The sequence below is a fragment of the Coregonus clupeaformis genome, chromosome 1 (genome assembly GCF_020615455.1).
Source record: "Coregonus clupeaformis isolate EN_2021a chromosome 1, ASM2061545v1, whole genome shotgun sequence".
NCBI lineage: Eukaryota > Metazoa > Chordata > Actinopteri > Salmoniformes > Salmonidae > Coregonus > Coregonus clupeaformis.
In genome coordinates, this window is record NC_059192.1 from 41,374,196 (window position 1) to 41,400,109 (window position 25,914).

The 25,914-nt window shown below is 45.8% G+C and overlaps 1 pseudogene; it reads left to right on the plus strand.

Annotated features, from left to right (window-relative positions):
• The window catches only part of LOC121582616, a 31,013-nt pseudogene extending 26,228 nt beyond the window's left edge, over positions 1-4,785 (plus strand).
• Positions 4,786-25,914: the final 21,129 nt, after the last annotated feature.

Sequence of the window (25,914 nt, forward strand, 5' to 3'; positions counted from 1 at the left end):
CTCAGAACAGCCTCAATTCTTCAGGGCATGGACTCTACAGGGTGCCAAAAGCGTTCCACAGGCGCACGTTGACTCCAATGCTTCCCACAGTTGTGTTAAGTTGGCTGGATGTCCTCTGGGTGGTGGACCATTCTTGATACAAACGGGAAACTGTTAAGCGTGAAAAACCCAGCAGCGTTGCAGTTCTTGACACAAACCGGTGCGCCTAGCACCAACTACCATACCCAATTCAAAGACACTTAAATATTTTGTCTTGCTCATTAACCCTCTGAATGGCACACATACACAATCCATGTCTCAATTGTCTCGAGGCTTAAAATCTTCCTTTAATCTGTCTCCTCCCCTTCATCTACACTGAGTGAAGTGGATTTAACAAGTGACATCAATAAGGAAAGAGCAGGTGTTCTTAATATTTGTATACTCTGTGTGCTGTGTGTTTGTCCGTCTGTGTACAAGCAATGGAAACCTCAGTAAACCGTTACTTCATACAGTTCTACATGGTCTGCTCTGTGGCTTATTGCATTTCAAACCGTGAAATACATCAAGTTCTCATCTGTAAACCCTCCTATGCTGCCTCACTCTATCCAAGTTCCAATGACCGTACTATCATGGTCCAATTCATACTGAGTGGTATGCTAGTGTGGATATTGGGACATAGCCTCTCTGTGTTGAGATCCTCTTTTAACCCTGTCTCCCTTTGACTCCTTAGAAACACGGCCTGGTCATCATCCCAGAGGGAATGCCTAATGGGGACATCAGCCATACCGACCCAGCCACAGGGATCACCGTGGTTACACAGGAGGCTGCCCAGGAGAAGGGCATCTGGGTGAGTGGAGGGAACAGAAAAAGCTCTCCTAAAGGGAGCACAAATAAATGAATTCATATCTGTGATGTACATGTGTTATTTAGTCAATAATAAACCAGGGGGCGCGCTTCATTGTTATTTTAGCACAGTGGTGCTGCGGTCATAGGTGTAAGGCACCTTTTTATAATCATATTTTTTCTCCTTTGCAGATGTTAGGCTACGAAAGCTTGCGGATGAAAGGGATGAACTATTAGCCCAGGTATATATCTTTCCTCTTCAACCCCAGTTTACTCTTGACAATTTTCTCATGTCTTTTTTAACTGCCTGTTAAGCTATAATAAGTAATGCTGTCCATTCTGTGTGGTGTCCCTCAGATCAGGAAGTTGAAAATGCAACTGGAGGATGAGAGGCAGAAGAAATCCAAGATGGAGAATGCCTTCACAGACAGAGAGAGGATAGAGAATGGCACTGACCTGCACTTCATTGAGATGCAAAGTAAGTCCCGTTCCTGCCCAAACCTACAAAAGTTCACACTACCATTCACACAAACATACAAAGGCATACACGTCGCCATTGATACAAAGCCTATGCACACTCACTCAGAGGCTTTCTCTTTAAATTAAACACTGCCAAAAAGAAACTAACAGCAAGGCTCACATCTTAATTCCCTTGTCCTGTGTAAGTACCTGTACTAACTCAAATGTTCTAATGTTTTACTCTCTGCAGGAGATGCCAACAGACAGATAAGTGAATACAAGTTCAAGCTCTCGAAGGCAGAACAGGAAATAGGCACAATGGAACAAAACGTAATTCATGGAAACACTGACATACTTTTCCCCCCGTCCATATGTACCCTAGCTGACCATATTCAAACTGCTGAACCAGACACATTAATATACAGTGCCTTCGGAAAGTATTCAGACCCCTTGACTTTTTCCACATTTTGTTACGTTACAGCCTTATTCTGAAATTGATTACATTGGTTTTTTTACCCTCAATCTACACACAATACCCCATAATGACTAAGCAAAAATAGGTTTTTAGAAAATGTATTACAAATAAAAAACTGAAATATAACATTTACATAAGTATTCAGGCCCTTTACTCAGTACTTTGTTGAAGCACCTTTGGCAGCGATTACAGCATCGAGTCTTCTTGGGTATGACGCTACAAGCTTGGCACACCTGTATTTGGGGAGTTTCTCCCATTCTTCTCTGCAGATCCTTGCAGGCTCTGTCAGGTTGGATGGGGAGTGTCGCTGCACAGCTATTGTCAGGTCTCTCCAGAGATGTTCAATTGGGTTAAAGTCCGGGCTCTAGCTGGGCAACTCAAGGACATTCAGAGACTTGTCCCGAAGTCACTCCTGCGTTGTCTTGGCTGTGTGCTTAGGGTCGTTGTCCTGTTGGAAGGTGAACCTTCGCCCCAGTCTGAGGTCCTGAGCGCTCTGGAACAGGTTTTCATCAAGGATCTCTCTGTACTTTGCTCTGTTCATCTTTCCCTTGATCCTGACTAGTCTCCCAGTCCCTGCTGCTGAAAAACATCCCCACAGCATGATGCTGCCACCACCATGCTTCATCGTAGGGATGGTGCCACATTTCCTCCAGAGCTGACGCTTGACATTCAGGCCAAAGAGTTCAATCTTGGTTTCATCAGACCATAGAATCTTGTTTCTCATGGTCTGAGAGTGTTTAGGTGCCTTTTGGCAAACTCCAAGCTGGCTGTCATGTGCCTTTTACTGAGAAGTGGCTGCCGTCTGGCCACTCTACCATAAAGGCCTGATTGGTGGAGTGCTGCAGAGATGGCTGTCCTTCTGGAAGGTTCTCCCATCTCCACAGAGGAACTCTAGAGCTCTGTCAGTGTGACCATCGGGTTCTTGGTCACCTCCCTGACCAAGGCCCTTCTTCCCCGATTGCTCAGTTTGGTCGGGTGGCCAGCTCTAGGAAGAGCTTTGGTGGTTCCAAACTTCTTCCATTTAAGAATGATGGAGGCCACTGTGTTCTTGTGAACCTTCAATGCTTTTTTGGTACCCTTCCCCAGGTCTGTGCCTCGACACAATCCTGTCTCGGAGCTCTACGGACAATTCCTTTGACCTCATGGCTTGGTTTTTTCTTTGACATGCTCTGACATGCACTGTCAACTGTGGGACCTTATATAGACAGGTGTGTGCCATTCCAAATCATGTCCAGTCAATTGAATTTACCACAGGTGGACTCCAATCAAGTTGTAGAAACATCTCAAAGATGATCAATGGAAACAGGATGCACCTGAGCTCAATTCCGAGTCTCATAGCAAAGCTTCTGAATACTTATGTAAAATAGGTATATCTGTTTATTTTAAATTTTATACATTTGTTAAAATTTCAAAAAAAAACTGTTGTCGCTTTGTCATTATGGGGTATTGTGTGTAGATTACTGAGGATTTTATTTTTATTTTATCCATTTTAGAATAAGGCTGTAATGTAATAAAAAGTGGAAAAAGTCAAAGGGTCTGAATACTTTCCTAAGGCATTTTAGTATTCGAATGAGAAAATGAAAATAAATGTCAGCTTCAAAGGTGAAGGTTGCGTTTAATTTGTTTTTGTTTCATTATCCTCATATCCAGATCAACAGACTTGAAGGACAAGTGTCCAGATACAAGGCATCAGCGGATAACTCAGAGAAAATAGAAGATGAACTGAAAATTTAAAAAAGGAAACTTCAAAGAGAGGTAAGGAACAAAATAAAATATAAAAAATTGCAGTGGCCGATGCTTGATTTGACGTAAAACATAGTCTAACCTTTCATCTCTAACCATTCCCCTCTTTTTCCCACAGCTGCGGACTGCACTAGATAAGATTGAAGAGATGGAGATGACAAACAGCCACCTATCAAAGCGCCTTGAGAAGATGAAGGCCAATCGGAACGCCCTTCTGTCTCAGCAGTGAAGGCCGCTGGATTGCCACAGAAGCCCTTACACTCATACCTTTGACTGCCATATTGCGTCTGGAACACATTTCCATTCTTCCTCAGTGACACTTGTTGTGAAGCAAAACCAAAAACACTTACAGAAAAAAGCAACACTGGTAGCACAGAGGCTAAAGTCTTTTTAAAATAAAGATAGGCAATGGTTTGTCTTTTTTGTGCGCCAGTGTCTTTGGAAGGGAGACTCAAAAACCTATTAAACCATAGTTATTAGGGGAAGATGATGAATCTATGAAATTTGCCACTCATTACTTTATTTTTCAATGCTTTGGACTACATGTTATTCACAAGGTTTTACTTCTCTCTGGCTGGGTGCTTGGTTATTTCTTTGTAAAAATGTTTTTGCTAAGTTGCATGAATAAGTATTATGACTGTTTTGAACTGTTAAACCCTCACGGCTACTCTCTCTGGCCTGCACCTATCCATAATCCCTCACACAGTGAAGTGCCTTCTCACACCTGGACTGAGGGTTTTGCATTATTAGAAACAATTCTAAACAAATATAATAACCGGTACAGAATAATGTATTTAAAGGTGCAGTCATGATTTGATGAAATATATAGAACCAATTGTCTGAGATTTCATTGAGAATTAAAAAAATATATAAATATTTTAAAATATTTATTGAAAATGTGTAAATGACAGAACTGTATATACAAAGTGGATGTTATTATTTATTAATTTTTTGCATGGGTTATGGCACATTGAATTCCCTTTGGAAGAGGAGTGATGGTTCAAGGTTCTTTATTGAGTTAAAAAAGAAAGGCAAGTATGTCAACAGAAGACGGCACTACATACCACTTTCTCCTCAAACTGTGTTCGCTGCTCTAAATGCCATGCAGTTTCAAGTCTCAGGACCACACAGTGATTGTGACTGGGGCAGCTACCGCATTGAAATACTCTGAATAAACTCTATACCAGATTTATACAGCCCTTTTTTTGTTTCATTTTGTAGATTTTTTCCATCAATCATGAACAATTTGTTAGATTTTTTTTATTATTGTTAGATCATTTTCCTTGTTTCAGGTCAACAACAAATTGTACATACAGTATGTACATATATTTGAATTAAAAAACGGTAACATAAACCAACCAACAAACACAAAAAAATAAAATAATAATAATACATTCCCTTTCAGTTCTCAGCTTTAAATTTGTAATTGTTTTATTTTTACAGTGTGGCTGTAGTGTGTAAAATACCTACACAACAATATATGTATTTCATACAAGAAAGCGACCAGGGTCCAGTTGACCCATAAATTCATATAATTTTTATATTGATACTTCGCAGGGTATCTGCAAGATTAGGGGGAAGAGATAGCAAAAGGGGTCCCATATAGAATAGAAATCTCCTTTGTTCCTAAATATAGGACACATTTTCTCCAGTGGTAACACTTTGAAGATCTCACAATACCACTGATTTATTGTTGGTGGCTGATCTTTTATCCAGTGAAGGAGAATGCATTTGCGGTCCACAAAAAGTAATTTTTAAAGAAGATTGAGCTGTGTTAAAGTAAGCGAGGGCCTGTTCCCGACAACACCCAATACAAATAGCAATGGGTCCATTCTTATAGGACATATTAACATTTTACTTAATGGGCAAGTCCAAAGCAGATGGTCATGAGTGCCTTTTTCCTTCTTACACTTACAACAGGTATCAGAGAATTCTGCTTTCATTTTATTACATATAATGGGAGCGCTATGAACACTTTGCATAATCTTATATTGCATCACTTGCACCTTGTTGCAGGCGAACGGTTGTCTTGCTTCGAGCATAGCCTTTGTCCAATTTTTTATTTCTGGGCATCTCCCCAGCTCAGTTTCCCATACCCTAATCAGAGCACTTGGGTTACTTTCAACAGAGTATATACAGTTGAAGTCGGAAGTTTACATATACTTAGATTGGAGTCATTAAAACTTGTTTTTCAACCACTCCACAAATGTCTTGTTAACAAACTGTAGTTTTGGCAAGTCGGTTAGGACATCTACTTAGTGCATGACAAAAGTAATTTTTCCAACAATTGTTTATAGACAGATTATTTCACTGTATCACAATTCCAGTGGGTCAGAAATGTACATACACTAAATTGACTTGCCTTTAAACAGCTTGGAAAATTCCAGAAAATGATGTCATGGCTTTAGAAGCTTCTGATAGGCTAATTGACATCATTTGAGTCAATTGGAGGTGTACCTGTGGATGCATTTCAAGACCTACCTTCAAACTCAGTGCCTCTTTGCTTGACATCATGGGAAAATCAAAATAAATCAGCCAAGACCTCAGAAAACTAAATTGTAGACCTCCACAAGTCTGGTTCATCCTTGGGAGCAATTTCCAAACGACTGAAGGTACCACGTTCATCTGTACAAACAATAGTACTCAAGTATAAACACCATGGGACCACGCAGCCGTCATACCGCTCAGGAAGGAGACACGTTCTGTCTCCTAGAGATGAACGTACTTTGGTGCGAAAAGTGCAAATCAATCCCAGAACAACAGCAAAGGACCTTGTGAAGATGCTGGAGGAAACAGGTTCAAAAGTATCTACAGTGGGGGAAAAAAGTATTTAGTCAGCCACCAATTGTGCAAGTTCTCCCACTTAAAAAGATGAGAGAGGCCTGTAATTTTCATCATAGGTACACGTCAACTATGACAGACAAATTGAGAAAAAAAATTCCAGAAAATCACATTGTAGGATTTTTTATGAATTTATTTGCAAATTATGGTGGAAAATAAGTATTTGGTCACCTACAAACAAACAAGATTTCTGGCTCTCACAGACCTGTAACTTCTTCTTTAAGAGGCTCCTCTGTCCTCCACTCGTTACCTGTATTAATGGCACCTGTTTGAACTTGTTATCAGTATAAAAGACACCTGTCCACAACCTCAAACAGTCACACTCCAAACTCCACTATGGCCAAGACCAAAGAGCTGTCAAAGGACACCAGAAACAAAATTGTAGACCTGCACCAGGCTGGGAAGACTGAATCTGCAATAGGTAGGCAGCTTGGTTTGAAGAAATCAACTGTGGGAGCAATTATTAGGAAATGGAAGACAACAAGACCACTGATAATGTCCCTCGATCTGGGGCTCCACGCAAAATCTCACCCCGTGGGGTCAAAATGATCACAAGAACGGTGAGCAAAAATCCCAGAACCACACGGGGGGACCTAGTGAATGACCTGCAGAGAGCTGGGACCAAAGTAACAAAGCCTACCATCAGTAACACTCTACGCCGCCAGGGACTCGAATCCTGCAGTGCCAGACGTGTCCCCCTGCTTAAGCCAGTACATGTCCAGGCCCGTCTGAAGTTTGCTAGGGTGCATTTGGATGATCCAGAAGAGGATTGGGAGAATGTCATATGGTCAGATGAAACCAAAATATAACTTTTTGGTAAAAACTCAACTCAGTCGTGTTTGGAGGACAAAGAATGCTGAGTTGCATCCAAAGAACACCATACCTACTGTGAAGCATGGGGGTGGAAACATCATGCTTTGGGGCTGTTTTTTCTGCAAAGGGACCAGGACGACTGATCCGTAAAGGAAAGAATGAATGGGGCCATGTATCGTGAGATTTTGAGTGAAAACCTCCTTCCATCAGCAAGGGCATTGAAGATGAAACGTGGCTGGGTCTTTCAGCATGACAATGATCCCAAACACACCGCCCGGGCAACGAAGGAGTGGCTTCGTAAGAAGCATTTCAAGGTCCTGGAGTGGCCTAGCCAGTCTCCAGATCTCAACCCCATAGAAAATCTTTGGAGGGAGTTGAAAGTCCGTGTTGCCCAGCGACAGCCCCAAAACATCACTGCTCTAGAGGAGATCTGCATGGAGGAATGGGCCAAAATACCAGCATCAGTGTGTGAAAACCTTGTGAAGACTTACAGAAAACGTTTGACCTGTGTCATTGCCAACAAAGGGTATATAACAAAGTATTGAGAAACTTTTGTTATTGACCAAATACTTATTTTCCACCATAATTTGCAAATAAATTCATTAAAAATCCTACAATGTGATTTTCTGGATTTTTTTTCCTCATTTTGTCTGTCATAGTTGATGTGTACCTATGATGAAAATTACAGGTCTCTCTCATCTTTTTAAGTGGAAGAACTTGCACAATTGGTGGCTGACTAAATACTTTTTTCCCCACTGTATATCCACAGTAAAACGAGTCCTATATCGACATAACCTGAAAGTCCGCTCAGCAAGGAAGAAGCCACTGCTCCAAAACAGCCATAAAAAAAGCCAGACTATGGTTTGCAACTGGGGACAAAGATCGTACTTTTTGGAGAAATGTCCTCTGGTCTGATGAAACAAAAATAGTTTGGCCATAATGACCATCGTTATGTTTGGAGGAAAAAGGGGGGCGCTTGCAAGCCAAAGAACACCATCCCAACCGTGAAGCACGGGGGTGGCAGCATCATGCTGTAGGTTGCTTTGCTGCAGGGGGACTGGTGCACTTCACAAAATAGATGGCAAATTATGTGGATATATTGAAGCAACATCTCAAGACATCAGTCAGGAAGTTAAAGCTTGGTCGCAAACCGGTCTTCCAAATGGACAATGACCCCAAGCATACTTCCAAAGTTGTGGCAAAATGGCTTAAGGACAACAAATTCAAGGTATTGGAGTGGCCATCACAAAGCTCTGACCTCAATCCTATAGAGAATTTGTGGGCAGAACTGAAAAAGCGTGTGCGAGCAAGGAGGCCTACAAACCTGACTCAGTTACACCAGCTCTGTCAGGAGGAATGGGCCAAAATTCACCCAACTTATTGTGGGAAGCTTGTGGAAGGCTACCTGAAACGTTTGACCCAAGTTAAACAATTTAAAGGCAATGCTACCAAATACTAATTGAGTGTATGTAAACTTCTGACCCACTGGGAATGTGATGAAAGAACTAAAAGCTGAAATAAATCATTCTCTCTACAATTATTCGGACATTTCACATTCTTAAAATAAAGTGTAGATCCTAACTGACCTAAGACCGGGAATTTTTACTAGGATTAAATGTCAGGAATTGTGAAAAACTGAGTTTAAATGTATTTGGCTAAAGTGTATGTAAACTTCTGACTTCAACTGTAGCAGCATAAAATGAAGAGATAAAGTGTTCAGGTCTTTCAGCTTTCAACAGGAGATTGTCTACTGGGGTACAAATTGGTTTATGTGGGGGGAACACCATCTTGGATTCAATTATACTGAACAAAAGTATAAATGCAACATGCAACAATTTCAAAGATTTTACTGAGTTACAGTTCACATAAGGAAATCAGTCAATTGTAATAAATCAATGAGGCCCTAATCTATGGATCCTTCTAATTATTCGCATAGATTTGATCAGGCTGTTGAATGTGGCCTGTGGAATGTTGTCCCACTCCTCTTCGATGGCTGTGCGAAGTTGCTGGATATTGGCGAAAACTGGAACATGCTGTCATACACGCCGTCAGATCCACGGTATCTCTGTGCATTCAAATAGCCATCGTTAAAATGCAATTGTGTTCGTTGTCCATAGCCTATGCCTGCCCATACCATAACCCCACTGCCACCATGGGGCAGTCTGTTTACAAAGTTGACAAGAGCGAACCGCTCGCCCACATATTGCCATACACGTGGTCTGCGGTTGTGAGGCCGGTTGGATGTACTGCCAAATTCTCTAAAACAACGGAGGCGTTATGGTAGAGAAATGAACATTCGATTCTCTGGCAACTGCTCTGGTGGACATTCCTGCACTCAGCATGCCAATTGCGCGCTCCCTCAAAACTTGAGACATCTGTGCCATTGTGTTGTGTGACAAAACTGCACATTTTAGAATGGCCTTTTACTGTCCACAGCACAAGGTGCACCTGTGTAACGATCATGCTGTTTAATCAGCTTCTTGATATGCCATACCTGTAAGGGGGATGGATTATCTTGGCAAAGGAGAAATGTTCACTAACAGGGATGTAAACAAATTTGTGGACAAAATGTGAGAGAATTAAGCTTTTTGTGCATTTGGAAAATTTCTGGGATCTTTTATTTCAGCTCATGCAACATGGGACCAACACTTTACATGTTGCATTTATATTTTTGTTCAGTGTAAATGTCTTACTTGCAGATACCCAAAGAATTGTCTGTGTGGTACGGCACATTTTTGTTGGATTTGCTGAAACAATAGCAACGTGTCACCATCAAACATATCTTATATTGACGTTGTACCTTTCTGGTACCAGAGGTGGAAAATGCTATCAGAGATGCCAGGGGGAAAGGCCTCGTTATTAATGAGGGGAGTCAGAGCAGAAAAGTAATTCTTTCTCCCAAGGTGTTTGCAAATATCTCTCTAGATCTTAAAGGTGCTGTTAAGAATCAGGTTATGTTTCACTTCGGTGCTAGCTGAGTTTCTGTCAAATCAAATCAAATTGTATTTGTCACATGCGCCGAATACAACAGGTGTAGACCTTACCGTGAAATGTTTACTTACAAGCCCTTAACCAACAATGCAATTCAAGAAATAGAGTTAAGAAAATATTTACCAAATAAACTAAAGTAAAAAAATTAAATAAAAAGTAACACAATAAAATAACAATAACGAGGCTATATACAGGGTTACAGGTTAGTCGAGGTAATTTGTACATGTAGGTAGGGGTAAAGTGACTATGCATATATAACAAACAGCGAGTAGCAGCAGTGTAAAAACAAAGGGGCCTCCCAAGTGGCACAGCGGTCTAAGGCACTGCAGTGCGTGAGGCGTCACAACAGATCCGGGTTCGATCCCAGGCTGTGTCGCAGCCAGCCGCAACCGGGAGACCCATGAGGCGACGCACAATTGGCCCAGAGTTGTCCAGGTTAGGGGAGGGTTTGAACCTCCGGGATGTCCTTGTCAAGTCGTGCTCTAGTGACTCCTGTGGCGGGCCGGACGCATGCACACTGACACGGTTTCAAGTTGTACGGTGTTTCCTCCGACACATTGGTGCGGCTGGCTTCCGGGATAAGCGAGCAGTGTGTCAAGAAGCAGTATGGCTTGGGGGTAGAAGCTGTTAAGGAGCATTTTGGACCTAGACTTGGCGCTCGGGTACCGCTTGCTGTGCGGTAGCAGAGAGAACAGTCTATGACTTGGGTAACTGGAGTCTTTGACCATTTTTTGGGCCTTCCTCTGACACCGCCTAGTATATAGGTCCTTGATGGCAGAAAGCTTGGCTCCAGTGATGTACTGGGCCGTACGCAGTACCCTCTGTAGCGCCTTACGGTCGGATTCTGAACAGTTGCCATACCAGGCGGTGATGCAACCGGTCAGGATGCTCTCGATGGTGCAGCTGTATAACTTTTTGAGGATCTGGGGACCCATGCCAAATCTTTTCAGTCTCCTGAGGGGGAAAAGGTGTTATCGTACCATCTTCACGTGCCCTTGGTGTGTTTAAACCATGATAGTTTGTTGGTGATGTGGACACCAAGGAACTTGAAACTCTTGATCCGCTCCTCTATAGCCTCTGCGATGTGAATGGGGGCGTGCTCGGCCCTCCTTTTCCTGTAGTCCACGATCATTTCCTTTGTCTTACTCACGTTGTGGGAGAGGTTGTTGTCCTGGCACCACACTCCCAGGTCTCTGACCTCCTCCCTATAGGCTGTCTCATCGTTGTCGGTGATCAGGCCTACCACTGTTGTGTCATCAGCAAACTTAATGATGGTGTTGGAGTCGTGCTTGGCCACACAGTCGTGGGTGAACAGGGAGTACAGGAGGGAACTAAGCATGCACCCCTGAGGGGCCCTCGTGTTGAGGATCAGAATGGCAGATGTGTTGTTGCCTACCCTTACCACCTGGGGGTGGCCCGTCAGGAAGTCCAGGATACAGTTGCAGAGGGAGGTGTTTAGTCCCAGGGTCCTTAGCTTTGTGATGAGCTTTGTGGGCACTATGGTGTTCAATGCTGAACTGTAGTCAATCAATAGCATTCTCACATAGGTGTTCCTTTTGTCCAGGTGGGAAAGGGAAGTGTGGAGTGCGATTGAGATTGCATCATCTGTCGATCTGTTGGGGCGGTATGCGAGTGGGTCTAGGGTTTCCAGGATGATGGTGTTGATGTGAGCTATGATCAGCCTTTCAAAGCACTTCATGGCTACCGACGTGAGTGCTACGGGGCGGTAGTCATTTAGGCAGGTTACCTTCGCTTTCTTGGGCACAGGGACTATGGTAGTCCGCTTGAAACATGTAGGTATTTCAGACTCGGTCAGGGAGAGTTTGGAAATGTCAGTGAAGACACTTGCCAGTTGGTCCGCGCATGCTCTGACGATACGTCCTGGTAATCCATCTGGCCCCGCGGCTGACACAGCCCACAAACGAGTGGTTTTGAAGCATCTATTTGACATTTACATTATTTAGCAGACGCTCTTATCCAGAGCGACTTACAGTTTTTTTTTTTTTTTCATACTGGAATCGAACCCACAACCCTGGCGTTGCAAATGCCATGCTCTACCAACTGAGCTACATCCCTGCCGGCCATTCCATCCCCCCTCCCTGGACGACGCTGGGCCAATTGTGCGCCGCCCCATGGGTCTCCCGGTCGCGGCCGGCTACGACAGAGCCTGGATTTGAACCAGGATCTCTAGTGGCACAGCCTTAGACCACTGTGCCACTCGGGAGCCACTTAGTAGACTCAAGGAAGACCAAACATATAATTGACAGGCTCTCTAACCAAATCTTCTGCTAAGTGTTATTGCCATCCTTAATTTACTAGCTACAATCTCCCTTATTTGTAATGAAGTAATTGCTACAGTTATGTGTGAGTAACTTTCTTCACCTGGTGGTTTCAGCAAAGACACAATCACTGAGTATAGTGGAATATCTATATGAACGACCGCTAATCTTTTCTAGTCTATCGGCCCTTCTCTATCGGATTTGTCGCTACATAGCAAAACTGCTGCTATGCCAGCTGCCACTCACCGCCTGAGCCACGAACACTGCACAATGCCGAGGAATGTCTAGCTGGGAAAATCAGCAGCAGCAAGCAGCAAGCTAGCTCATTCTCCAACAGAAAGGTGCAGTACTGAGAAAAGTATTAATTGACACAGTGACCAAAATCTAACTCATGTTGCAAATAAGGCTTGCGTCGACGTGCCCGGACATGCATGCAATAAACTAGCTAGCTAGCTAGCTAAGCAGATAGCTATGTGACCTGTTCCCAAAGATTATGATAACTAACCCTTTCATCTGTGGTGTTAGCTAGCTAGCTACATGAGCTACTATGCTAGCTAGCTGGCTAGATAAACATGGTGCAAAAATATCAGATAAGAGCTAATAGCCAACGTAGCTAGCTAACATTAGCATTTTGAACATGCACCATTTTCAGCAACAAGCCATCTGACTTGCGGTGTAACGTTAGCTATTTACTGGTATGCTGATCTGACCAGCCGCAATCGTATCCGTAAATTGACAGTTGATAGTCGGATTAGATGATTGTCGTAATAGGGAAAAAAAAGAAGTGTTTTAAAATGCCTAAATAAAGGTTCGCAATAGCTTTAGCTACCTAAGAATCTTCCTGCATGTCTATGGACCAAGAACGCTGTAGATCAGCGTGCGTGTGTATGTGTGTCCGTTCTCACTTCTCAAACTATGGGCAGATTTTAGTCATCAGAATCAGAATCACCTTTATTCGCCAAGTACATTTACAAATACTCCACATTTTTCTTGCTGATATGGTGCTGTCTAGTGATAACATTTAGAGACATACAGACAACAGAGTTTAAACAAAGTTCACATACATTATATACTAGGTAGAGTGAACATAGAGCTATAAGAGAACGAGAAGATATACAAATACACAGTGGGTATATGGTTGATATACAGTGGATGTACACATTTACAGTATCAGTATGAATAGACTACATCTAAATGCACAGAGATGGACAGAGTGCAATGCAGTGTAGTGCAGTTATTTTGTGTACAGTTCAGATATGGTTTGATGCGGTGTTCAGCATAGAGTGCATAGTCGGGGGAAGATACTTTTCAGGTTGCGGGAGGTTTTGATCATCATGAGTGACCTGAACTGCCTGCCAGAGGTGATTTTTTGGAGGAGGGTATGACCAGGGTGGGAGGGGTCGGCGATGATCTTTCCTGTGTAGGACCTCCATGGAGTCGTGTAGGACCTCCATGGAGCGCAGGTGGCAGCTGATGACCCTCTATGTAGACCGGACAATGCGTTGCAGTTTGCCCTTTCAGCGGGCAGACGCAGACCCAAACCAGAGCGTAATGGAGAAGGTGAGGATGGACTCAACGATTGATCAAATTACAACCAGCCCATTTCTTGACAGATAGCTGAACTAGCCAATTGAGGTGGCTAGTATATCTCGATTAGATAAGTATTAAACCTGTGAGTCTTTCTGGGTAAGTCTCTTAGAGCTTTGCACACCTGGATTGTACAATATTTGCCCATTATTCTTTTAAAATTCTTTAAGCTCTGTCAAGTTGGTTGTTGGTCATTGTTAGACAGCCATTTACAAGTCTTGCCATTATCACGACTCAGGATATGACCCAGATGCAGACACAGGAGGCGGTTAGTACAGTTCTCAATAATAATTTATTAGAACACGGGGCAGGCAAATGGCAGGTCAAGGACAGGCAGAGGTTCGTAATCAGGTCAGAGTCAGACAGGTACAGGAGGCAGGCAGGCTCAGGGTCAGGGCAGGCAGAATGGTCAGAACTGGGAAAACTAGGAAATAAACACTTGAGAAACAGGAAAGCACGCTTGTAAGACCTGACAAGACAAACTGGCAACAGACAAACAGAGAACACAGGTTTAAATGCACAGGGGATAATGGGGAAGATGGGTGACACCTGGAGGGGGGTGGAAACAAGCACAAAGACAGGTGAAACCGATCAGGGTGTGACAGCCATAGATTTTCAAGCCGATTTAAGTCAAAACTGTAACTAGGCCACTCAGAAACATTCAACGTCATCTTGGTGAACATCTCCAGTGTATATTTGGCCTTGTGTTTTAGGTTATTGTCCTGCTGAAAGGTGAGTTTGTCTCCCAGTGTCTGTTGGAAAGCAGACTGAACCAGGTTTTCCTCTTGGATTTTGCCCATGCTTAGGTCTATTCTGTTTATTTTTATTCCCCCAAAAAACTCCCTAGTTCTTGCCGATGACAAGCATACCCATAACATGATGCAGCCACCACCATGCTTGAAAATGGGAAGAGTGGTATTCAGTAACGTGTTGTGTTGGATTAGCCCAAAACATTAAAAAAATTGTAGCATTACTTTAGTGCCTTATTGCTAACAGAATGCATGTTTTGGAATATTTTTATGCTGTACAGGCTTCCCTTTCACTCTGTCATTAATGTTAGTATTGTGGCGTAACTAACGTGTTGTTGATCCATCCTCAGTTATCTCCAATCACAGCCATTAAACTCTGTAACTGTTTTAAAGTCACCATTGGCCTCATGGGGAAATCCCTGAGCGGTTTCCTTCCTCTCCGGCAACTGAGTTAGGAAAGGCGCCTGATTCTTTGTAGTGATCCATCCAAAGTGGAATTAACAACTTCATCATGCTCAAAGGGATGTTCAATGTGTGCTTTCCTGAGGGACCTTACAGATAATTGTATGTGTGGGGTACAGAGATGGGGTAGTCGTTTAAAAATCATGTTAAACTCTATTGCATACAGAGTGAGTCAAAACTGTAACTGTAAACATTGTAAACATTTCTAAAAACATAATTCCACTTTCCATTATGGGGTATTGTGTGTAGATCAGTGACACAAAATCTCAATTTAATCCATTTTAATTCAGGGATATCCTCTGTCATAGGGGACCAACTGGTAGGATGACCTACTTCTCTTTTCTTCCCCTTTTGGATTGTCTTTGCTATATGAGAAGATGGCTACGGGCTGTTGGTGGGAGATGGTTGGGAGGCTTGTGTCACGACTTGCTCCGAAGCTGCCTCCCCTCCTTGTTCGGGCAGGCTTCGGCGTTCGTTGTCACCGGCCTTCTAGCCACTGCCGCTCCATATCTCATCATTCCATTTGTCTTGTCTTGTCAATTACACACACTTGGTTCATATTCCCCTCATTAGTACGTGTTTAAGTGTTCCCTCTGCCCCCCTTGTCCTTGTGGGTGATTGTTCATTGTGAGGATTAGTAGCTCGGTTGAGCTCAGTATTTTGTATTGCCGGGGTATTTTCCACGTGTGCATGTTTGTTCCTGTGCGCCTGTTTTGCGCACTGGACTGGTTACGCTGGATTACGGAATAAACTCTGTATACTGTGATTTACCCTCCTGCGCCTGACTCCTTCAAATTACGCATCACAGCTTGACCAAATCTGTACATTCAATTGTATTTCTCTTTTGTGATTTACCATGGGCTGGATCTGCTTGTATGACATTGTGTGGTGTTGACTGTGTTTGTTATACTTGTTTTGTTTGTTGATGTTCTTTTTTTAATCACAAAAAAAATACATTAGTACATCAGTACTGAGAGAATACAACTTTAGCAGTGTGCTAAAAGGGTACAGTGGTTACCTGCAATGTGACTTTAGCCTGCTCCTCTATACCCTTCCTTACACATTTTTCATGTTCTATGATCCTCTAAAGCCCCATTTCCATTGGCACTTTGAAGTCAACCCGGGTTGGGCTGGCCTTAGTGGGCTAGCTCGAATTGGGTTTCCACTGCTTCCTGAAATTAGAAATGATCTCATGTTGCTAGGTAGCCCTGACTGTGCAGCTGCTAGGTAGCCATGACTGTGCAGCTGGCTTCGCTAATGTTGCTAGCTAGCTAGCAAGATGTTGAAGAATTTAATTCAACCTCACCATGCTGTAACTAACATTACCCCATACTCCTGCCACTGCCAGCCAGACTCAGAGCAGGTTTGATATGATGAAGCTAGCTAGCTTTCAATGAGACCTGGCCAGCTAAAATTCCTGCTAGCTAACTTTAGCTAGCTAGCTTTTTTCAACTCTGATTTGCTAGCTAACGTTAGGTAGCTAGCATTCTAGGGCTGACTGTTCTCATAAAAGTTTATTGTGTAGTGCAAAAATGAATGAAGGATCCAGCTGTGGTGGTAATTGTCTAACTACTGCAGTACTGCTTGTCCATGTGCTAGCAAACAGCAACAAGCCCTGACGAGCTAGCAAAACGTGGTGTCAGCATCCAGCAGTGATCAGCTGGTGGTTGCATACTAATCGAGCTGGCACCAGTTTTGAAAATGGGCTGCGCTGGCCTGGGTTTCCCCACAACCGAGCTCGAATTTGAGAATTCCATTCCAGTCAGCTCGAATTTGGCCCTAATTTTAAGTGCCAGTGGAAACTGGCCTTTATTCAGCTTAACGAAGGCCTTCTGCTGCTATATAAACACACACACACAGACTCGCACACAGTCACGCACACACGCATACATTTTTTTTCCTGTTAATCTTGGAACTATTGACTCCAGTTGTTTCTTACCTCTCTCTGGCATCGCTAATGCTCTTTCTGGAGCTGCTCCACCTCCCCATTCAGGCTGAGGGAAAACCAGGGCGCAACTTTGGTTTTAGAAGACACATATTTATTTTATTTTTATCTGGTTGGATAAACACTCCAAACAGCCTACCCGACCACTCGGAGGCGTCCGCATGTTCCTAAAGCACACCGTTGCCTCGATTTGTGTCACATTCCAATGATACATCTGGGGGAGACAAAAATGATATTTCAGAATGTGGGGGACATGTCCCCTGTCCCCCGTCCCCCGTCCCCCGTCCCCATCCCCAGTGAAAGTTAAGCCGCTGGGGAAAGGAAAAACACAGGTAATGTTTTGTCTGCACTGTTTCCCCTTATCAGTGAACAATGTGTGGGGAAATAATTTAGATATGACTTAGCAGGATCAACAAGCTGCTTTGTGAGCTCAAGAGAGTTGGGTTAAGGGGGAGGGGAAGTAGATATTACAAATAGTTAACACATTGCATCATAATGTGTGCACACAACACCTGATCTCCGGCTAAGCTATTCGGTTTCTCTTACTGTTCTGTATAGATTTTGTATCCTACTCTGTTCTTTATGCTGTACACATGAAACATGACCTAATTAGACTGTTTGGGAGCATGTACAGTGCCTTCGGAAAGGATTCAGACCACTTTACTTTTTCCACATTTTGTTACGTTACAGCCTTATTCTGAAATTGATTAAATTGTTGTTGTTTTTTTCTCATCAATCTACACACAATACCCTATAATGACAAAGCAAAACTTACTTTAGTGCCTTATTGCAAACAGAATGCATGTTTTGGAATATTTTTATGCTGTACAGGCTTCCCTTTCACTCTGTCATTAATGTTAGTATTGTGGAGTAACTAACATGTTGTTAATCCATCCTCAGTTATCTTCTATCACAGCCATACCCCATACTCCTGCCACTGCCAGCCAGACTCAGAGCAGGTTTGATATGATGAAGCTAGCTAGCTTTCAATGAGACCTGGCCAGCTAAAATTCCTGCTAGCTAACTTTAGCTAGCTAGCTTTTTTCAACTCTGATTTGCTAGCTAACGTTAGGTAGCTAGCATTCTAGGGCTGACTGTTCTCATAAAAGTTTATTGTGTAGTGCAAAAATGAATGAAGGATCCAGCTATGGTGGTAATTGTCTAACTACTGCAGTACTGCTTGTCCATGTGCTAGCAAACAGCAACAAGCCCTGACGAGCTAGCAAAACGTGGTGTCAGCATCCAGCAGTGATCAGCTGGTGGTTGCATACTAATCGAGCTGGCACCAGTTTTGAAAATGGGCTGCGCTGGCCTGGGTTTCCCCACAACCGAGCTCGAATTTGAGAATTCCATTCCAGTCAGCTCGAATTTGGCCCTAATTTTAAGTGCCAGTGGAAACTGGCCTTTATTCAGCTTAACGAAGGCCTTCTGCTGCTATATAAACACACACACACAGACTCGCACACAGTCACGCACACACGCATACATTTTTTTTCCTGTTAATCTTGGAACTATTGACTCCAGTTGTTTCTTACCTCTCTCTGGCATCGCTAATGCTCTTTCTGGAGCTGCTCCACCTCCCCATTCAGGCTGAGGGAAAACCAGGGGTGCAACTTTGGTTTTAGAAGACACATATTTATTTTATTTTTATCTGGTTGGATAAACACTCCAAACAGCCTACCCGACCACTCGGAGGCGTCCGCATGTTCCTAAAGCACACCGTTGCCTCGATTTGTGTCACATTCCAATGATACATCTGGGGGAGACAAAAATGCTATTTCAGAATGTGGGGGACATGTCCCCTGTCCCCCGTCCCCCCGTCCCCCGTCCCCCATCCCCAGTGAAAGTTAAGCCGCTGGGGAAAGGAAAACACAGGTAATGTTTTGTCTGCACTGTTTCCCCTTATCAGTGAACAATGTGTGGGGAAATAATTTAGATATGACTTAGCAGGATCAACAAGCTGCTTTGTGAGCTCAAGAGAGTTGGGTTAAGGGGGAGGGGAAGTAGATATTACAAATAGTTAACACATTGCATCATAATGTGTGCACACAACACCTGATCTCCGGCTAAGCTATTCGGTTTCTCTTACTGTTCTGTATAGATTTTGTATCCTACTCTGTTCTTTATGCTGTACACATGAAACATGACCTAATTAGACTGTTTGGGAGCATGTACAGTGCCTTCGGAAAGGATTCAGACCACTTTACTTTTTCCACATTTTGTTACGTTACAGCCTTATTCTGAAATTGATTAAATTGTTGTTGTTTTTTTCTCATCAATCTACACATAATACCCTATAATGACAAAGCAAAACTTACTTTAGTGCCTTATTGCAAACAGAATGCATGTTTTGGAATATTTTTATGCTGTACAGGCTTCCCTTTCACTCTGTCATTAATGTTAGTATTGTGGAGTAACTAACATGTTGTTAATCCATCCTCAGTTATCTTCTATCACAGCCATACCCCATACTCCTGCCACTGCCAGCCAGACTCAGAGCAGGTTTGATATGATGAAGCTAGCTAGCTTTCAATGAGACCTGGCCAGCTAAAATTCCTGCTAGCTAACTTTAGCTAGCTAGCTTTTTTCAACTCTGATTTGCTAGCTAACGTTAGGTAGCTAGCATTCTAGGGCTGACTGTTCTCATAAAAGTTTATTGTGTAGTGCAAAAATGAATGAAGGATCCAGCTATGGTGGTAATTGTCTAACTACTGCAGTACTGCTTGTCCATGTGCTAGCAAACAGCAACAAGCCCTGACGAGCTAGCAAAACGTGGTGTCAGCATCCAGCAGTGATCAGCTGGTGGTTGCATACTAATCGAGCTGGCACCAGTGTTATGTATGGTACAACGTGCTGTACGTCGTACTGTACGTTGTTATGGTTTACGACAGTGTGCTGCTTTACGGATGACTGGGTTGTCAGAATGTGTGGCACATGTCATTAAACGACAGAGTGATGTACAATGTGAAACTGTGCAGATGTCCGTTCTTCTACAGCTAGGCTAGATATAACATTGGCGACGAAGATGGCTGAATTCAGTTTACCACCGCCAGCACCATTCCTCGCCGTGCCTGGCGATCCTCCAGTCCCGTGGAATAACTGGCTTGAAAGTTTTAACACTTATCTCGAAGCTATGGACTTTTCTACAATCTCCGACAAGCGGAGGACAGCACTGCTCCGTCACTGCCTTGGTACAGAGGGACAGAGGATTTTCAGAGCGCTTGGATCGGCTCCTACATTCACTGCTGCAGTCAGCCTCCTACGGAACCACTTCGCCGGGAAAGAGCGAATGCTCCTCCGACGCTACCGGCTACGGAAGAGACACCAACGGCCGGGTGAGTCCATTCAAAGCTACGTGGCTAATCTGAGGGATTTGGCTAGCTCTTGTAACTACGGGACACTTCAGGACGAGATCATCAGGGATCAGTTGATAGAGGGGACGTTATGTGAAAAGACAAGGGAGAAACTGCTTTTGGAATCTGATAATTTACAACTAGATGGAGCTATTAAAATAGCACTCCAGGTTGAAGCGGCGTTGGAATGCTCTTCTATGCTAACAGACAGCTCTGCAGCATACACTCGGCCCCCAGCCATTCTCACACAGCAGCTTCAGCCCGAGCAGGCGCACTACAACGATCACGCCGCTGCGCACGCCCTCCACGTCGATAGCTGCATGGACACAGACACCGGCATGCCCGTGCAGCAGGCACACAGACAAACAAACAGAAGTAGCTGTGGCAACTGTGGGGCTAGCTCTCACAATTCAAGGGCTTCAAACTGCCCAGCCCGTGGGAAAATATGAAAGAACTGTTCAAAATACAATCACTTTGCGAAAGTGTGTCGTTCTGCACCTGCTACTAGCTCCACCCAGAACAGGCCCTTCGTTTCATCTCACTCTCAACATGAACACACGGAAATCCGAACCGTCTCCACCAACCATGTGTCATTCAGGACATGCACTGTGCAGCTGGGTGAGGTGGGTTTGCCTTTGCTGCTGGATACTGGCGCTGCGGTGTCGTTGCTCAACCTTGCCACTTACTACAAGTTTTTCAGTCACCTACCACTCCAACAGCCCTCCACTGCCCTGTGTGGGTACGGTAGATCCAAGATAGACATTGTAGGCACCCTCCAGGTCCCAGTACACTACGGCACCAAACATCTGCCATCATTCACATTTCATGTTGCAAAGCGGGGTGCCAACCTCCTGGGCCTCGACCTCTTCACAGGCTTGGGATTCACACTGAGAGATGACAGTGGGTCAGCTATCTACCAGGTTACCTGCACATGGCAACAGAACTGGCCGACTCTGTTTGATGGACTGGGCTGCCTCACAGACTTTACTCACAGGCCCCTAGTGAATCCGGAAGTGACCCCAGTCATGCAGCCCCTGCGGCGCATTCCCTTTGCACTGCGTGATGACGTCACAAAAGATATCCAGTCACAGTTGGATGCAGGCATCATTGAGCCAGTAAACGCTGCTCCCTGGATTTCAAACTTGGTCATTGCAACCAAAAAGTCAGGTGGAATCCGAACCTGTGTGGATCTCCGTGCTGTGAACAAGGCCGTTGTGTCACGGTTTCGGCCGAGGCTGCTCCTCCTCCTGGTTCGGGCAGGCTTCGGCGGTCGTCGTCCCCGGAGTACTAGCTGCCACCGATCGATGTTTCATGTTCGTTTGGTTTTGTCTTTATGTTGTACACCTGTGTCTTGTTAGTCCTCGTTAGTGTCCTATTTAGTTCTCGTTGGTTGTGTTTGTCTTTGTGTGTGATTGCTCATCTGTTTTCGTGTTGGAGCTACGTACTTCCCTCCAGTGTTTTGGAGAGGGTTTTCGCACATGTTAGTGCGCCGTTTGTTTGATGCCTGTGTGCGCCGTGATTGCGCCTTCGGGCTTATTGTGCTTATTTTCTACGTGATTATTGCACTAAAGTCTTTTGGACTGAGCTTCTGCGTCCTGCGCTTGATTCATGCACCACACCCACCTTCAGCACCCCTTGACAGAATCACACACCAGAATGGAATCAGCAGGATCTGCAGTTATGCCTGAGTCGCTCGAGGAGCATGTCCGCGGCCAAGATGACCAGATACGACAACTGGGGACCGCTCTACAGGACGTCATCAACACCTTGCACCGATGGGAGGCCAGCGGGGTACCCACGCCTCCACCTACTCTGCCAACCCCATCGGCCGGTCCACCAGTCCCAGGTCCGGAACCCAGGGGGATTCGGCTCTCGCTCCCGAGGGCGTATGACGGAACAGCTGCCGGGTGTCAGGGGTTCCTCCTGCAGGTGGAGCTCTACCTGGCCACTGTACACCCGGTGCCCTCGGGACACGAGAGCGTTTCCGCCCTCATCTCCTGTCTCACGGGCAAGGCGTTGGAGTGGGCTAACGCCGAGTGGAGGAAGATGGACGCCAACACCATCTCCTACGCCGAGTTCTCCCGTCGCTTCAAGGCCGTGTTCGACCATCCACCTGAGGGCAAAGCGGCGGGGGAGCGTCTAGTCCACTTGAGACAGGGGAGGAGGAGCGCACAGTCGTTTGCTCTAGAGTTCCGGACTCTAGCGGCGGACGCAGGGTGGAATGAACGGGCCCTCATTGACCATTTTCGATGTAGCCTACGGGAGGACGTTCAACGTGAGTTGGCCTGCAGGGATACCCATCTTACCTTCGACCAGTTGGTCGATATGTCCATCCGTCTGGACACCCTGCTGGCCACCCGTGGACGTCCCGAGGGGGGTCCGTCCATTCCGCCCTCCGGCACCTCCGAGCCGAGCCCTATGGAGCTCGGGGGTGCCGGCGCTAGAGAAAGGAGGAGGAGGAGCCCGAGGGGGCCTGTCTCCTGCACCAAGTGCGGTCGTGGAGGGCACACTGCGGCCAGGTGCTGGGGAGGGTTCTCCGGGGGAGAAGACAACAGGCCACGCACTGGGGGGGCCTCCCAGGTGAATAGACGTCCCACTTACCCAGAGCTTTCTGTTGCGCACTTTTGTATACCTGTTTGTTTTCCACAGGTTGCACCTCATTCCCAGCATAAGGCGCTAGTAGATTCAGGCGCAGCTGGGAATTTTGTTGATCGGAAGTTTTGTATAGATTTAGGGATCCCTCTCCTACCTGTTGACAAACCTTTTCCCGTTCATGCCTTAGAAAGCCGCCCGTTGGGGTCGGGGTTGATTAGGGATATCACAGCACCACTTAGGATGTGTGCGCAGGGGGGTCATGAAGAGACTATACAGCTGTATCTGATCGACTCTCCTGCGTACCCAGTGGTGCTGGGAATTCCCTGGTTAAGCACCCATAACCCTGCTATTTCGTGGCAACAGAGGGCTCTCGATGGGTGGTCTGCTCAATGCGAGGGGCGATGTCTGGGTGTTTCCGTGGGGGCGACTTCGGTGGAAAGTCCAAACCAAGTGCCCGCACTGCACATTCCGCCTGAATATGGGGATTTAGCTCTCGTGTTTAGCAAGACTAGGACGACGCAGTTGCCTCCTCATAGACAGGGGGATTGTGCGATTGATCTCCAGGCAGGAGCAGCGCTCCCACGGAGCCATGTGTATCCTTTGTCTCGAGAGGAGAGAAAAGCTATGGAGACTTACATAGCCGAATCTTTGAGACAGAGATACATTCGGCCCTCCACTTCTCCCGCCTCCTCAAGCTTCTTTTTTGTGAAAAAGAAAGATGGAGGGTTGCGCCCGTGCATTGATTACCGTGGTCTCAATCAGATTACTGTGAAATACAGTTATCCACTCCCTCTGATTGCGACCATGACGGAGTCATTGCATGGAGCGCGGTTTTTCACAAAACTGGATCTCAGGAGCGCGTATAACTTGGTGCGCATTAGGGAGGGCGACGAATGGAAGACAGCGTTTAGTACCACGTCAGGTCATTTCGAGTATCTTGTCATGCCATATGGGTTGATGAATGCTCCATCAGTCTTCCAATCCTTCGTAGATGACATTTTCCGGGATATGCAGGGACAAGGGGTGGTCGTGTACATTGATGATATTCTGGTGTACTCGTCTACCCGAGCCGAGCATGTAACCCTGGTGCGTCGTGTATTGAGGAGGCTGTTGGAGCACGACCTATATGTCAAGGCAGAGAAATGTCTGTTTTTCCAGGAGTCGGTCTCCTTTTTTGGGTTATCGGTTGTCCGCGTCAGGGGTGAGAATGGAGGTGGATCGTGTGTCCGCTGTGCGTAATTGGCAAACCCCAACCACTGTAAAAGAGGTGCAGCAGTTCTTGGGCTTTGCGAATTACTACCGGAGGTTTATCCGGGGGTTTTGGACAGGTGGCAGCTCCCATCACGTCCCTTCTGAAAGGGGGTCCGGTGCGCCTGCAGTGGTCAGCTGATGCGGACAGGGCCTTTGGGAGACTGAAGGACCTGTTTACGTCGGCTCCGGTGCTGGCGCATCCGGATCCCGATTACCCTTTCAGGTTGAGGTGGACGCCTCTGAGGCAGGTATAGGGGCCGTTCTCTCTCAACGGTCCGGCTCGCCACCTAAACTCCGCCCCTGTGCTTTTTACTCAAAAAAGCTCAGCCCGGCGGAGCGTAACTATGACGTTGGGGACAGGGAGCTGTTAGCTGTAGTTCAAGCCCTTAAGGTGTGGAGGCATTGGCTTGAGGGGGCTCAACACCCTTTCCTCATTTTGACTGACCATCGGAACCTGGAGTACATCCGGGCAGCGAGGAGACTGAACCCTCGCCAGGCTCGATGGAGTATGTTTCTCACCAGGTTCGTATTTAAAATCACGTACATCCCTGGGTCCCAGAATGGTAAGGCAGATGCACTGTCCCGGCGGTATGACACGGAGGAGAGGTCCGTTGAGCCTACTCCCATACTACCGGAGTCTTGCCTTGTGGCACCGGTGGTGTGGGAGGTCGATGCCGAAATCGAGCAAGCATTGCGTACCGACCCCAGCCCTCCACAGTGTCCTGAGGGTCGGAAGTACGTTCCGCTTGAGATTCGGGATCGACTCATTTACTGGGCTCACACGTCACCCTCCTCTGGACATCCGGCTATTGGCCGGACAGTGCATTGCCTTAGCACTAAATACTGGTGGCCTACTTTGGCTAGGGATGTGAGGGTTTATGTCTCCTCCTGCTCGGTGTGCGCCCAGTGTAAGGCGCCCCGACATCTGCCCAGGGGTAAGTTACAACCCCTGCCCGTTCCACAACGACCATGGTCCCACCTCTCGGTGGATTTTGTGACAGACCTTCCCCTCTCTCAGGGGAATACCACCATCCTGGTCGTTGTGGACCGGTTCTCAAAGGCCTGTCGTCTTCTCCCTATGTCGGGTCTTCCTACTGCCCTACAGACTGCTGAGGCCCTATTTACCCACGTCTTCCGGCATTACGGGGTACCCGAGGATATAGTGTCTGATCGAGGCCCCCAGTTTACCTCCCGTGTTTGGAGAGCGTTCATGGAGCGTTTGGGGGTCTCGGTTAGCCTTACCTCAGGGTACCACCCGGAGAGTAACGGGCAGGTAGAACGTGTCAACCAGGATGTGGGTAGGTTTCTGAGGTCGTATTGCCAGGACCGGCCGGAGGAGTGGGCACGGTACATTCCCTGGGCCGAGATGGCCCAGAACTCTCTCCGCCACTCCTCTACCAACCTAACCCCCCTTCCAATGTGTGTTAGGTTACCAGCCGGTTCTGGCACCGTGGCAGCAGAGCCAGATCGAGGCCCCTGCGGTGGATGATTGGATGAGGCGCTCGGAAGAGACGTGGAACGCTGCCCACGTCCACCTGCAGCGGGCCGT